This window comes from Neodiprion fabricii, chromosome 2, assembly GCF_021155785.1.
Source record: "Neodiprion fabricii isolate iyNeoFabr1 chromosome 2, iyNeoFabr1.1, whole genome shotgun sequence".
Classification (NCBI taxonomy): Eukaryota; Metazoa; Arthropoda; class Insecta; order Hymenoptera; family Diprionidae; genus Neodiprion; species Neodiprion fabricii.
The window spans coordinates 38443844-38457795 of NC_060240.1; the positions used below are offsets into that span (position 1 = coordinate 38443844).

Here is a 13952-nt window from a genome sequence, read left to right on the forward strand (position 1 = left end):
CCTCCTGAGCAGTCCGGATCTCTTTCCGAACCCTTGACTGTAGCTGAACGGCTTTGGTTCGATTCGACGATGCTCGTTCTCCACCGATTCGGAGTGATCGGTGAACTGGCTCAGGATCTCGGGCCGATGCTTTTGGCGACGTCTCAGCGTCGTTGGCAATTCTGCCCAATTCCTAGACAGCTTTCGCGAAAACACACCTTCCGAGTCCGCCACTTCCCGCTCCATCATTATCGCACTGTTTTCTACTCTGCTTACTCCACTTTGAACACTTTATTCTCTGAACTCACTGTCATCTTCCCGCACTCTGTTCATGTTCGTTAACCTCCCACACTGTTTTACTAATTCGTATTTCAAGGCGCTGAGCAAAGTCTTCCGTTGCCTGAAGTGCATGCAGACGTTAGTCGCACGTCACGTCATTAAGGAAGGAAGAACGATAAAGGGCATCAGCTTTCAGGAAGCAGAAGCCACTCACTCAGTACCTCAAAGTAGCCTAGGATTCAGAATTATAGTGCTTATAAGTTAGTCGCCCTTCAAATTTTCACTTGCGGGTCGACAACCGCGGTATGTCGGTAATTAATTTACGGGATGAATTTTTTCCCTTCTTTGTGTTTGTTAAATCGCGTTATTAACGAGATTCTCGCGCGCTCGAAACCAAGGGAATAATACTTGTTGAACAATAGCGCGTAGGCGGTAGTTTGCTTCGAGTGAAAAAGAAAAGATCACGAGCCCGTTTTTTTTTCTCTCTACTCCTCTTCTTTTTCTTCTTCTAAGATGCTCTAGTAGACTGTTATTTGGACGGTATTACGGTAGCTTCTACGACCGCGAGACTGAATGGGGATCATTCGCGTCTCGTGTACTAAAAGTGAAGTTGTAATCACAGTCGTTGAGACTCGTTTTTATTTTAAGAAAGTTCACGTATTATATCTACGCCTTTCTCATTCACCGTAGAAGAAAATGAAGCCGAGGAAGATGAAAAGGCAGCTATACTATAACCCCGCTTTAATTGTAATTAGGAGCACACATGATTGTTCCTGCATTTCATAGGATCCCACAACCACGACGCATACGATGGTAGTAAGTACCATCAGATTCTCACGCTGAGACCACTTTCATAGATTCGAGATTGCGTAGGCCGCTTGTTATTAACGTTAGACCAAAGATATCACGCTGACGATGGGATGGGGCGAATTCGTAATGATCCTACGCTGACCATTGTTGGGCTTATCGCGTGAGTGATTAATTCATTAATTCACATTTTCACTTCCCCACATACATCAAGTAACCAAAGCGAATGAATTTCATTCTCGATTGTCTGAAGGTTGTTCTTAATTCGTCAAGTATTTTCCTCGGAAATATCCTCATTCAACAGACATATTTCTGCGCCCCTTTTGTCCTTGTTACAGACCCGAGCAAATATACCCAAGACCCGGAAATTAGACACGTCGATAAAAAGGCACGAGTCGACTGGAAGCCTGACGTTAATTCAAACAACAAACCGTGACAGGACCTTACAGAGTAAATAACGGAATCGACAAAGCGATTGGTTTTCGAATAAAAACTGTCACAACCAATGGACCAACTTTGTCCTGTTCTTGTTCGTTTTAAAAGCAACGAACCTGCGATCTGTCTTTCCAAGCCGTTTCAAATCAGCAGTGCAGTTGTTCAATCAGTTTTTAAAGATTAAAAATCGTGAATCGGCATCAACGGTCATGATTTCTATTTCTCTAGCTCACGGAGGATGGTCATCTGGACTTTAACACGTTTCAGCGTCTAGCAAAAACCGCCTATATTCGACCTTCGTGCCAGCATGCCAATTGGTCTGACCTCATCAAGTCAGTAGCCAGCAGGTTCTTATACTAAGATTTGTTTTTCACACCTCTGGTACAATTCAAGGACAAGCGGGTGGCCGGCCCATGAAACGTACAAACAAGCCGAAGATCAGTCGAGCAAAAAGAACCGAATGGGCAATAATTATTCGCAACAAATTTTCTAATCGCGAGGCCAGACGCGATGGCGACGCCAACAAAATCGGCGGAAAATAAATGCAAGTACCCCGATACGTGCCCCGACGCGTTTTACCCGGGCGATAAGTGACTGGTCACGGCTAGCTGGTTAGAAAAATATCATAACAACGGCCAGAGCGGCGTTACATGAGGTATAAAGAGATTAGCATCGACCCGTGAGGTAAGAAATCGGTTTCTCCACAGCTAGAGGCTGACTTCTGACGAAATCTTTTTAGCAGGACCTCCCGCCCGCACTGTGGTCCATTATTCTGACTCATTATTCCCCCGCGGAGATCTTACGGCTGTGGCGTCTCGAAACCGCACAATCAGCTGATTCATGAGATAATCCTTGGAGCAGCAGATCAAAGCAGGATTAAATCGACCGATCGATTGAGAAAATCGGGACGATTTTTCGTACCGGTTTTCGGAGTTTTTAAATATTCGCGATAGGAAACTCTTCGATACCGGTCAGTTTGCAGTTTTTTTTCTCTCCTTTTCGCGAGTCGCGTATTTTCAATTTGTGTAAATTCATTCCCGAGCATTACACTTATACCGCTGTCGATTTGCACGCAATTCAATCTAAATTGCTGATCTATCAGCGGCGGCCGCACTCGCTCTACGAGCTTCCGTGATCATTATACATCGGTTTAATCGCCTAAGTTTGATCGCAGTATTTCTTTTTTAGAAATTTCAACTCACGCCGAGGCGATTTCACGTAAAAATCGGTAAAACCCGATCGCCGGCAAATCGAGACCTACATATGACGTATCGAAGACCTGGTTATAAGGATCAATAAAACCGGTACAAAAATATTCGTAGGAAGATTTTGAAATTACTTTAAACAGTTACACGATCGTCGAATATTCTAACCACCGAAATATCTATTTTTTCAAATCACTCGTCACCCGCTCATCGCACGACACTCTCACTTCACTTTTGATACCGGGAAACGATCGGCTCGTATCTCGTCTGTCGGTTGGAATTACGAGGTATCGATGTCACCGTGTGGGTATAAAATATCACCTGTACTTTTGCTACCGTGTAAAGATTAACGGCAGATGTTCACACCATAGCCTTGCAGCACTCTAACGAAGAACAGCGATTCTCCAACGATCTTAATCCGGCAAGGATCGACGACGAATTCGATCTAACGCGGAGGTACCGAGGCGGTTCACCTGTGGGCATAAACACCTGACGGACAGCCGGACCGTTTGCCGAGTGTCTGGCGTTCGGGCGGAAAGCCTTCACGAGACTGATATCTGGGTCAGGCCTCGGTGCTCCGAAGCCGGGCCTCCCCAAGCCCCTCCATTATCCTGCCTGTCCCTAACCGTCCGCACCTCCTGCTTCTCTCGGGGGACGAGAAGAGCGACTTCCACCCCAAAAACGAACGCAGCGCGCGCGTCCTGAATTCCTCCACCCGTTCCCGTGCAAGTCCCGTGTAAAAGGAAAACTGTTACACCGATTTAATTGTTTGTTGCAAACATATGTGATATTAAGCCGAGTTAATTGGCGGGGAATTTATCAGGCTATATCGGATTGACGTACGAATTTATTCACGTTATTATTCGTTTATGCTTCGATTCCTTCCTATGGTTTTTTGTTTCCGTTTTTCATACGTGGAATTCTAGACTGCAGCGGCGTAATTAGAACCAATGCTCTAATGATACTGTTTACGTTCTCCGGATCATCCGACAATCGCGTTTTACAACGACCTGATTCAATGCCGGCAAAGAATTAGACTCGTTTCGTAAGATCGTCGGATCGATTTCTCGTATCGATTGTGCAGCGCGAGAAGAAACCACGCGACCTTCGATTGTTCGATAAATTTGATCACTCGTTGTTGTACTGTCAATTTATTGCTATCGAGAATCATTAAAACGATCCTAAGATATAGACTTTTTAGTACAACCTTGCAATTGCCCATCAATTTGCTCGATTGCTGCATTCCAGTTTTTTACACCTTAACATTCCAAAATTTTATCTCGTCACAACATTTACGCGAAATTTATTTGGCTTGACATTTTATCTTCTGTAATTATATCGACGATGCTTTTCCTATTCAAGATTTAACTGCGTTCACTATTTCAAGTTTACGTAAAACCGAACCACTTAGACATGTTTGCATAAAACCGTTTTTGCAACGGTGTTTCGTCGTCAGAGACAACCAGGAGTCAAACTCGGTGCGGCCTACTACTAAACTAATATTATAGCTGGCGCATAGCCGCGTCATTTTACTTACAGTAACCAGGGTGTAATAATTTCATCATCGCGTCACGTTAATTTTACAATTAAACAAGATAACTAGTTTTCGTATCCTGCAGGCAATTGAAACACGCAAATTCGTAAACTCCTGTTACCACGTCCTCGAGAAATTTCTGGTCAAAAGTGAGACCGTATTCTGTTCTCCGTTGCGATCTACCGAAAGTTACGCTAAAAAATAGTTCTCACTCGAAAACTATAAAAAAGAAACGTGAACCGCATATGCGCGTGACATAAACGAAAGATTTCTAGTTCCTGGACGTGCGTCGCTAGAAGGCGAGTCTTCCTTAATGCACGACAGTCGCATCAATCAGGTGGCGAAATTATCGGTGAGAAGAAATTCGAATGTCTTATACTGGCAGGAATAAGCAATAAATTCGAATTAATTACCTACAATGTTCGTCGATCTTTCGTAAGATTCATCTCTGTCCAGTTCATGATCGTAAATAATTCTCTGGTCAAATACAGGACATCGGCACTGATTCCTAAATTATAAATATTGTAGCGTGTCAGTTTAATTTTCGGAGCAAAACGTAAACGACAGAAATAATTCTTTGGTCAAGTGCATAAGCGGATCAAGTAAAGTAATTTTTCATATTTAACACAAAACAAAAGCCACCAAGAATGCGGAAATTCCTTGGTTTCCTCGATTCAAACTCAGTTCACGTGGAACGAAAATAGAATTTTTGCAGCTTGGGACCCCGATTGAAATAAAAAGTAAAACGAAAAAAAAAAAAAAAAAATAATGCTTATACTTCGGATGATTTTTGGTAGTTGACCAACGTAGCGTGCGACATCTCATCGCGAGATACGTGATCGAAGCGTTTCGATTTCTTGCCGAGTTTGCATGGTTTCTCATCGATCGTTTGTACGCGGTGTATCGTCAAAATTAATTATTTATTTCTGTTTTGTATTCACAAAGTAAAAAGTGCGAGAATGCGATCGGCGCAAAGCTTTCTTTAATTAGTCTACAAGACGTACGTTACCGTCCACTCTGCAAAAGCAGTAACAGTATGGCCGAGCGTGCCGGTATAAACGGCGGGCTTTCCATTCTTAAGATACGCGTCTGAAATGATAATCAACATCGAGGATTACAAACTCGTTTTGCCCCGAGGGCTGCGCCCGCCTCTCGTTGCAGCAGCAGAGGAGCCGGATCAACTCGATCGAGAAACCCGAATATCATCAACTTTTTACTCCCGCCTCATTTAGATAGGACGGCATGCGTACTGCAGGCACCCTCGTCTCGTCTACGCGGCTAATTCTACGCTCAAAGAGAACTGAAGAAGAGAAAGATAGTAAGAAAAAAGGAGAAAGTGAAACGAGAGGGTTCAAAATCTAACCATGAAAATGCCCGTCCTCGCCACACGCGTCTTGGGCCTTGGAGCATAACCGGACAGTCCCATAATGCCCCAGGTATATTTTTAAGGTGGGTACGCACTACGTTGTCGACTAGGATAAGTCGCGCTCACCGACAAAGGGAAATACATCAGGCTTGTCCTGTCCCAATACGCGTCAGTGTTTCCCTCCGACTTTTCTTCCTTTTCTTTATCTTCTTATTTCGTTTGTTGTTTTTTTTTTCTTTCTTTTTTTTTTCTTTTTTCTCTCTTCCTTTTCACGTTACGTCGGAATGCCATACGCGACCTATCTCACCGAAAATAGAAGGGACAAAACTCGACGTGCGGACATGCGTCTGGTTTAGACTGTAGCCGACGAAATATTCCGAGAAAAATGAAAACACACATGTATGCGAGTCGCGAGTCGTGATGTACACAGACTTTGAAAACTTCTTCTCCCTTTTCTTTACAGTTTTTTTTTTTACTCATTTTCATTCCCTTCGGCTTCTTTTCCCCCCTTTCCGTCCTTCTTTATTCGTTTCTGTTTTTTTTTTTCTTTCGTTTCTCGTCTGATCGCTTTGTCTGTGTGCGCTTACCTCGATTGCGGGTGACGGGATTAGGATTCTCGACACGAAACATCGCAGGGACTCGGATTGTTATATACGGGCGAATAATAGCTGCAGTAGCTGCAGGCATGAGAGAGGAGTCGAAGAGTCGTGGAAGTTTTATTTTACAATCGGTTTGTGCAAAGCATTTGCCGAGGCTGCATACATCATCATTTTGAACCGCCAAAGACGGAGATTCCTATTCAAGTTTATTCTTATTATGATTCTTCTTCTTCGTTTTCTTGTTTGCAGTAGGCAAACGGCATTTCTAAGAACGGGACGATACCGTGACCGTTATCGGAACTAGAGTAGCCACATTATAATCGCCCAGCCATCATCTGCATACGTTATGTTTCTTTTCTTTTTTTTTTTTTCTATTCCCCTTAAAACATACACGCGGACAATTTGACGCGCTGATTACACGTTAACACTACAAATTACGGGGTAAATCGAGGCACCGGCACGAGTCGGTATCGTTTTTCAAAAAGACGATCATATCGGAGTGGCTAATTTACTGCATATTGAAGTTTCAGTTTACTATTATATTAACAACATGGCCATGACTCGATGCGAAGCCTGCGGTACCATGCGGCATTAATTTCCGACGATTTATGTATCATGTTACATTAATTTCTCAAGTTATTCAAAAGACAGGAATTACATGGAATCCAACGAAGATGTCGTTTCACGTCTTTGTCTCTAAATACGTACACGTTACTTCACCGCGTTATTATCGTCCGGCTTTTTTCTAATTCCCTACAGTCAAGATATACCTGCGCTTCGGAGTCACGAGCGCGACTTCACGATACAGGCGCACGTGAATAACAGATACGAACCATAAGCGGGCGAACCGTGCATCGCGTTGGTATAAATGGTTGGCTACTGCAGCTGACCACAACGCAAAGTGCAGTTCATTTTCAGCCAACCAGCTGCAGTGCAGCGGCGGCGATGGACATATGCATATATGTATGATGTGTACATAGTACATACCGATGCAGGAAATAATTATGAACATTACAAGTGCAGTTAGTAGGTGCCGTTGTGGTTATATATCGTACGTGTACAGGTACATGGATGTAGGATATAATGAAAAGATACGGCAGCTTTCCTACGGTCTTCTTAGATATTTTTTTTTATTCTTTCTTCCTCGTTATTTCTTTTTTCTGCGAATACCTCAACACTCGGCGTATAACGCGCGTGCACGTCAAGCAGCGTGCCTTTCTTTTTCAGTTTTGAAAGGAGAACGCCGATTGACTTATATACCTACCGTGGAATGCTGCAGAAATCAGACTTCTCATTATTTTTGCGTGATTAAATTAATTTCCCGACGCCCCGCGCCTTTTTCAGCACTGTCATTTGATTAGCTGAAACTATTAATTGCCTGGTTCAAATTAATGGAATGGGCAGAATTTCGTACGGAAAAAAATCACGAATTTCCCACATTGTGCAGAAAGTTTCGAATGATTATACATCGATCACTTCCGGTATGGTTTATTTAAAGTATGTAGAACAATTATCATTTCCGTGTCAGTTTGCCGATTAAGACCGCGTTTTTCCTACACGGTAAGTATGGTCTAGATTTCTATTTCATTGTTGCGTATAATCTCGTGCTAGTACAGCTCACTGCATAATTCCAGCTAAGGAGTTACACCTTGCATGTAAGACTGCAGGAAAAATGCAATACGGCAATGCCGGAATTGTTAAACTTTATTACTGTGAAAACATTATAGACGAACAGGTCTATAAATTGCGGTTCAATGTCCGAGAAAATCCGAACCCCCTTAGTTCTCCTTCGTTATTACAGTACGAAGCACCGACTTCAGTCTTTACTGCATACTTCGCTGACTCTAATTAACGTTACGTCTACGCCTGCTTTACGTACTAATTGAATTTTTCGGCCAATGATTTTTAGCGCATTGTCCTAGTCTACTTGTCCTGCATGAAATATCAAAGTAGATACGTATTACAACTAAACCTGTAGCACCTGAAACTCGGTGTAAAAATTTCACGAGGTCCTTCAGTCCCGACTTTTCCTTCGTTTTACGGCGTTTTTGTCCCTGATTGGATAACTAGACTGTTCCATTTGTTTTCACATGATTTCTAATTCCGTAATGTGCATAAAACACGTGAAACAAAACCCAGCTACGTATAACTGGTGGAGCAAAACGCAAGAGGAGGAGATTTATCGATGGTGGATGAGTGATCGTGCATGGTGTGTATATTCAAATCCCTTATATCACGCGCTTAAGAAACACTCTCATAATATGCAGTAGTAGCTGGAATATCCCGAGGCCGCGGATTAAAACGGAATGCGGTTGATTGCTGCGTGCGGTTACGTTAGTCGGGTGGATCTTTTTTGCCCCTTAATTATTTTCATTTCTCTCGTTCGTTTTTCCTCTTCTTTTCCTTTTCGTAAGGTCTCTAAGGCTCGAGGCCGAACTAAGCTCGCGCGTTCTTACAACAGGAGGTAAAATTCTCAGGGACAGACACGGTACGACGTCATTCCTGCAACCAACGAACGGACGGATGGATGTAATCGGGGGACCCTCTTTTCCACCACGCTTCGACGGTCCCAAAAGTGAGGACCATGCCCGTGACGCCTGACAATTTATTTCCTCAAGAGACAGGTGCACCTCTACCCTCTTAGTCAGGGCCCTGTGTGAGCGGAACTGACCCGCTGCTCACAAGCCGTGTTGCTACAGCCTTTAACGAAAACGGAAAACACGCGTGCAGGAAGGAGCATAAATAGAATTCATAGAATGGTCTAACAATCCTCCCCACGGATGCGGATTCGTTCGGCATTCAATCCGTGAAGAATTAGGAATAATATCGATTGCTTCGATCGTACCAACTGTATTTTTGCACACTTTTCACACTACCTGTTATATTCGTCTTAGCGAAACTTTAGAACCTCGTGCCGAAGTCTTTGTCATTGAAATCTGTTTAAGTTCGAAGTGTTTCGCAACGATTATTGCTGCATCGCGAGCGTTGCAAATCTTTGCGCGTTTCGCGATGCTTATTCATCGCTAGATGTGTTTTTTGACCATTATACGTATGTATACGGTGGTTATATAGCCCCAGGTATATAACTGTATAAATTGCACATCGCAGAAGCGATGTATGTGTACTACTTTCGTCGCGGTAGCTGCATCAGCCGTAAGGATGATGCACTGCGAAGATTTAATACCGCGTCACCGTCGCGATGCCCGGTGCTAGCTGCATCTACCTGCGCCAATGAAACAACACCGCGGCCTTGTACTCGAGGATAATCTACGTCACATCCTTCCGCTTTATCATCCGCGTTCAACATATTCAATCGCGAAATTGTGCGCAGAAGAGGTATCGTCGCGACTCGCGGTTTATTTCTGCGCAGTTTGAGCGATCGTAGAAATGACGCATTATACTTGAATAGACAAAGTGTCGAACAATACATTGAATAAAAAAATAAGGTATCGATACGAAGCTAGCTCGAGATTTTTTTAAATTATCGCCCATGAAGATTGCATCTTGTCGTGTACCCGAACATTTATTTGACTTCTTATAGGTAATGCGTAGTTTTCTGCATTTATAGAAATCGTTCTGAACCGTAAAAAGTTGAGGATATAAAGTCCTTAAAAATATAGTTTTAGACCGATTTTTGTTTCGTTTTTAATTATGTAAATCAGTCGATACGTTGTTTTTTCCCTATGAGATAAAAAGATCATGAAGAAATCGTGGATGGATGTAACGGGAAAAATCATTACGTCTGAATTCTGACTTCAAACGATAAAGGATTAAAAAACACAACGTTTTTTTGCACGATGATCATCCAGGGTACGTCTAACAGTTTGTTCACAGCGGGTGGTGATGCGAGCGCACAGAATCGGTACCAAGAAGCTTCGTGTGCCTGGAGTACCAACCTGGAGTACCAAAGTCGTAAGGCTTTGTTCGAGAGTCTACTAGAGTCTGCAACATTCAACAACATCTGCAGCGCAGAGCGGATTCGCAAGATTCTGACGGAAGGAGCAGCGTCGACGGGGGCCGGAAGTAGTTTGACTTGCTAATGGGATGGCAATTATCCGTACACACGACGCAAATGCACACATCGTACAAGCATGCCAGTGTGTGGGTGTTGGAACGAGGCACTTGGAGCACCTGGCCTAAATTTTGGCAAGACATTCGCCGATCTGTATGATGATTCTCGGCGGCTTTCTGCTAATTGCTATCTCCAACAGCGGCGATTAGCTGCAGGGTTGTGGTCGGTGGAAGGAAAGTAGCAAAACGTATATTTAAAGACGGTGAAAGAAACTGGTAGATCGAGATTCTGCAAATTATTCAAGTGTAATGTGTGATTTTGGCGATAATTTTCGCGGGTATTCGCAATATCAAGTGTCACCCGATCAGCGAGAGAGCTGATTGCTCCCGTATCTCCGGGATACGTATATACAGTTTATATACGCACTTCCGCGTTTAGTTAGCTTCCTTAATGGATTAACGCGCTCTGTGTCTGCTGCAGTCGCGGTGCAGCAGCATTAACAGACTCGACGACGAGTTTCATAGATCAGAATCCCGTTCGCCGCGCCTTTTAAATTGTCGTACCTACTTGTTAAATAAATCCTGTTTCTAGTTGTGAGCACTCAAGGTACGCGCCCGGTTTCACTTGTTAGAGCAACTGCAGAACTCTTTTTGCGATACGTATAGTCAAACCTCCCCCAGCTGTCTAGCCGTTGTAAACCTAACTCTCGGCATTCCGATCTCAATAAAATTACCGGATTAGAATTAGTTGTTTAATTATTTTTATACGTGCGCCTACAGCTTCCTCCGCGTGAAAGTGCGGAGCAGCTTATAAGGTTGAGCTAACTTTGATAAATCTAGCGCTTTTTTCCGGTGAGAATAAGGAAACAATTAAATTTCAATAAGAAATTGTTGGATGAACGAAAGGCGATGATTTCTGAAAGTTTCGTGCCGCATGTCTTATTCATCAAACACAAAATTTCGCGATCGATGCTCACGTAGATCACCAATAAAATATTCTCGAAAATAGCAGAAAGAAACTGGTAACCAAGGATTGTTCATTAAATTCTACGAATGCATGTTGAAAATCTTCGGAGTTGCAAATTCAAGTAGCTGTCATTTAGATAATTTGCACAATCACCGATAATGTAATGAAAAATTGTTCAAGGGTTGAGAAAGCCAAATACACACATATTGATTTCTCATTCGAATTAGAACCGTTAGATGGACCAGGATTGGAAGAATTAAGAAAGAAATTTTTTACAACCGCTACTTTAGCGATTGTCCAGATTCACTATTAACGAGGTGTAAAGCCTAATTGGAACTATTTGGTGAATGCAAGCTGAATAGAAATGCGAGTAAGCGTCGTTTGGGTCCGTATAAATAACCCCGTAATTGGCCGAATTAATAACCGGGTCGCGTCGGCTGGACGACGAAACTAATAATAAAGATTAATTAAAAATGACGGTGGTTGCGTATCGCGGGTCGGCTGATATCTGGGCCTCTAGTTTATAAGAATGCCGAGAGCGGGGAGGAATGGAGGCGTCGTTCAACACATATGATCACTCACTGGAAATGAAGTACAAATACTCGCGGAATCTCGCTCGAGCAAAACTTTTATTATATACATGGTTGTAAGATGTTTTGTGTACACTTGTAAATACCGGTTATAACATTCTGACAGATTTATTATACGATCGCGTTACGGGCTGAGGCTTTTCGAACCCGATGATGATGACTGCTAATGATTCTATCGATACGAATCGTAGTATAAGTTCCCGAGTCGACCGATATGAATGCTACTAAACGGTAAATAAAAACTTTTGTGCAGGAATATATGTGATGTTGATATGTGCCTAATGCTGCGGCAGCTTCGCTACCAATTTGCGTGAAAGTAGTGAACACAATTTAATAACGTCTCGCTGAAATATCGTACAAATCGCCTTTCTAATCTTTGAGGAATTTTATTACGCAAAGCTATTTATACACGCGTCACCAAAACACTTTGACCTTCACGGTTTTAATAAGATTTTTATGATCCTGTCATTGACATTCGATCCTCTCTCTTCGATTTTCCAAGTAGTCGGATCTCGGGTTTATTAAAACATGTATTCAGGATTCAGAACCTTGAATATTTTCAGACAAATGTTCGAGACGACAGTGGACAAGATTTTATCCTGCGGTCCATGAACCGGAGGATCAGGACCACTTGAATAATCACGCTCGCGTCCCACGATCAAGAAAATTAGTGCTGATCTGCAAAAAACTTCTCGCCAATTAACCACGCGGTTAAATTTTAATCGGTAATTAGACGTCGTTAATGAAACTTTAGTTGAAGGAGCTCATTTGGATTAGATACGAGTCATTATACGCCCCCGTACAGCGAAAGGGTTCGTTCCCCGTGGCATCTGGTGCGTGCAACCAGCCTCGCGATGTTCACACGAAGGTAAAATAACGCAATTCGATATCGAAGTTGGGAATCGGCTGCATGAGTCTCCTCCCGCTGAAAGAGCTACAGAGTCTGTTCGTTTTCCCCGATCTTGATTTGAGAGAAAAACTTTTTTGCTTTACTTCGTCTTCTTCTTCTTCTTCTTTGTTTTTTTTTTTTTTTTTTGCCACCACGTCCGTCGGAGAAACCGGGAGTCAGCTCGAGACTGTCACGTGATAGGAGAGATTAGATTTCTAGTTATGGACAGGCGGCACATCGGGTTCTCGAGGCAGCTGTTCACGATGGTTGGGGTCAGACTGCGCATTTCCTCTCGCAACGCTCGCTGATCACGCAGGAAACTCGTACCTAGCCAAACCTCGGAAACATACACGCGTCCAGCGCGTGTATCTGCACCCCGGGTGAGGAATTCCAGCTTGACCTTACGGCCAGATAACTTTTCATTAACCGGGTATGGGCTGCCTTTCCAGCCTGCAGGCTTGGCTCCACGCTTCTATCCACACGCCGGCCGGAGACGCGCCTTAGATGCCAATCGGATTGGCATAATACACGCGGCCATACCGCGTATTTACACACGCTTCACGTACCGCCGACCGGCGTGTGGGTGCGTTTTTTATATCTCGATCCGATATCAGCTTCACGAACTGTCAATCGGCGATTTCTGAGCCGGAAGGCCGCTCGCATACATGAATTGAATTCCAGACCGGTGATCGCTCCGAGCCGATTCCATGTCGTCGTTACTAATTGAGGGATTCGCGAGGAAAATTATACTTCTTGGTTGACAGTTTTGGAACTAAAGCCGCTACTTCAAAGTAATTTATCCTCTGAATTTCTCAAATCTATATTTTTGAAGGAAAAGTATTAGTGGGAAAAAAATTGGAAGAATTTCAACGAAGAATTTTAACCGAAGTCAAATATTGCACATCAATTGAAAAAGCGTTATTCGAGCTGTGCAACATTTTTAGAGAAACGAATATTCACATCTGCACACTTCTAATTAGTGATTTAACAACATTGTTCAGGCGGATTTCTAGTCTTTTATATAGGTGCAGTCGGTTGACAATTATTTCGCCATGAAGCGTACGTAGGATAGTAAAATACAGTACTATAAGCGTGAATTGCGCAAAGTGTCAGAGCTCGACGAAGAGCAGCGCTCGTTTGTACTTACAAGGTGCACTGGTAGCTGCTGTATGAAATTTGAATTGGAATCTCGAAATGCCGGTGTGCACAGCGACGCAGTTGGATACGGGATAAGTACGGTGTCTTGAGTTATTCCGAGTGTCGCAACTCAACCCAGTTGGTATAACTTATA

At 43.2% G+C, this 13952-nt stretch overlaps 1 protein-coding gene across 3 annotated transcripts in view; it reads right to left on the reverse strand.

Moving 5' to 3' along the window:
• LOC124175783 (unconventional myosin-XV) overlaps positions 1-13952 on the reverse strand; it is a 53350-nt gene that overhangs the window by 7168 nt on the left and 32230 nt on the right. The window lies entirely within an intron of this gene.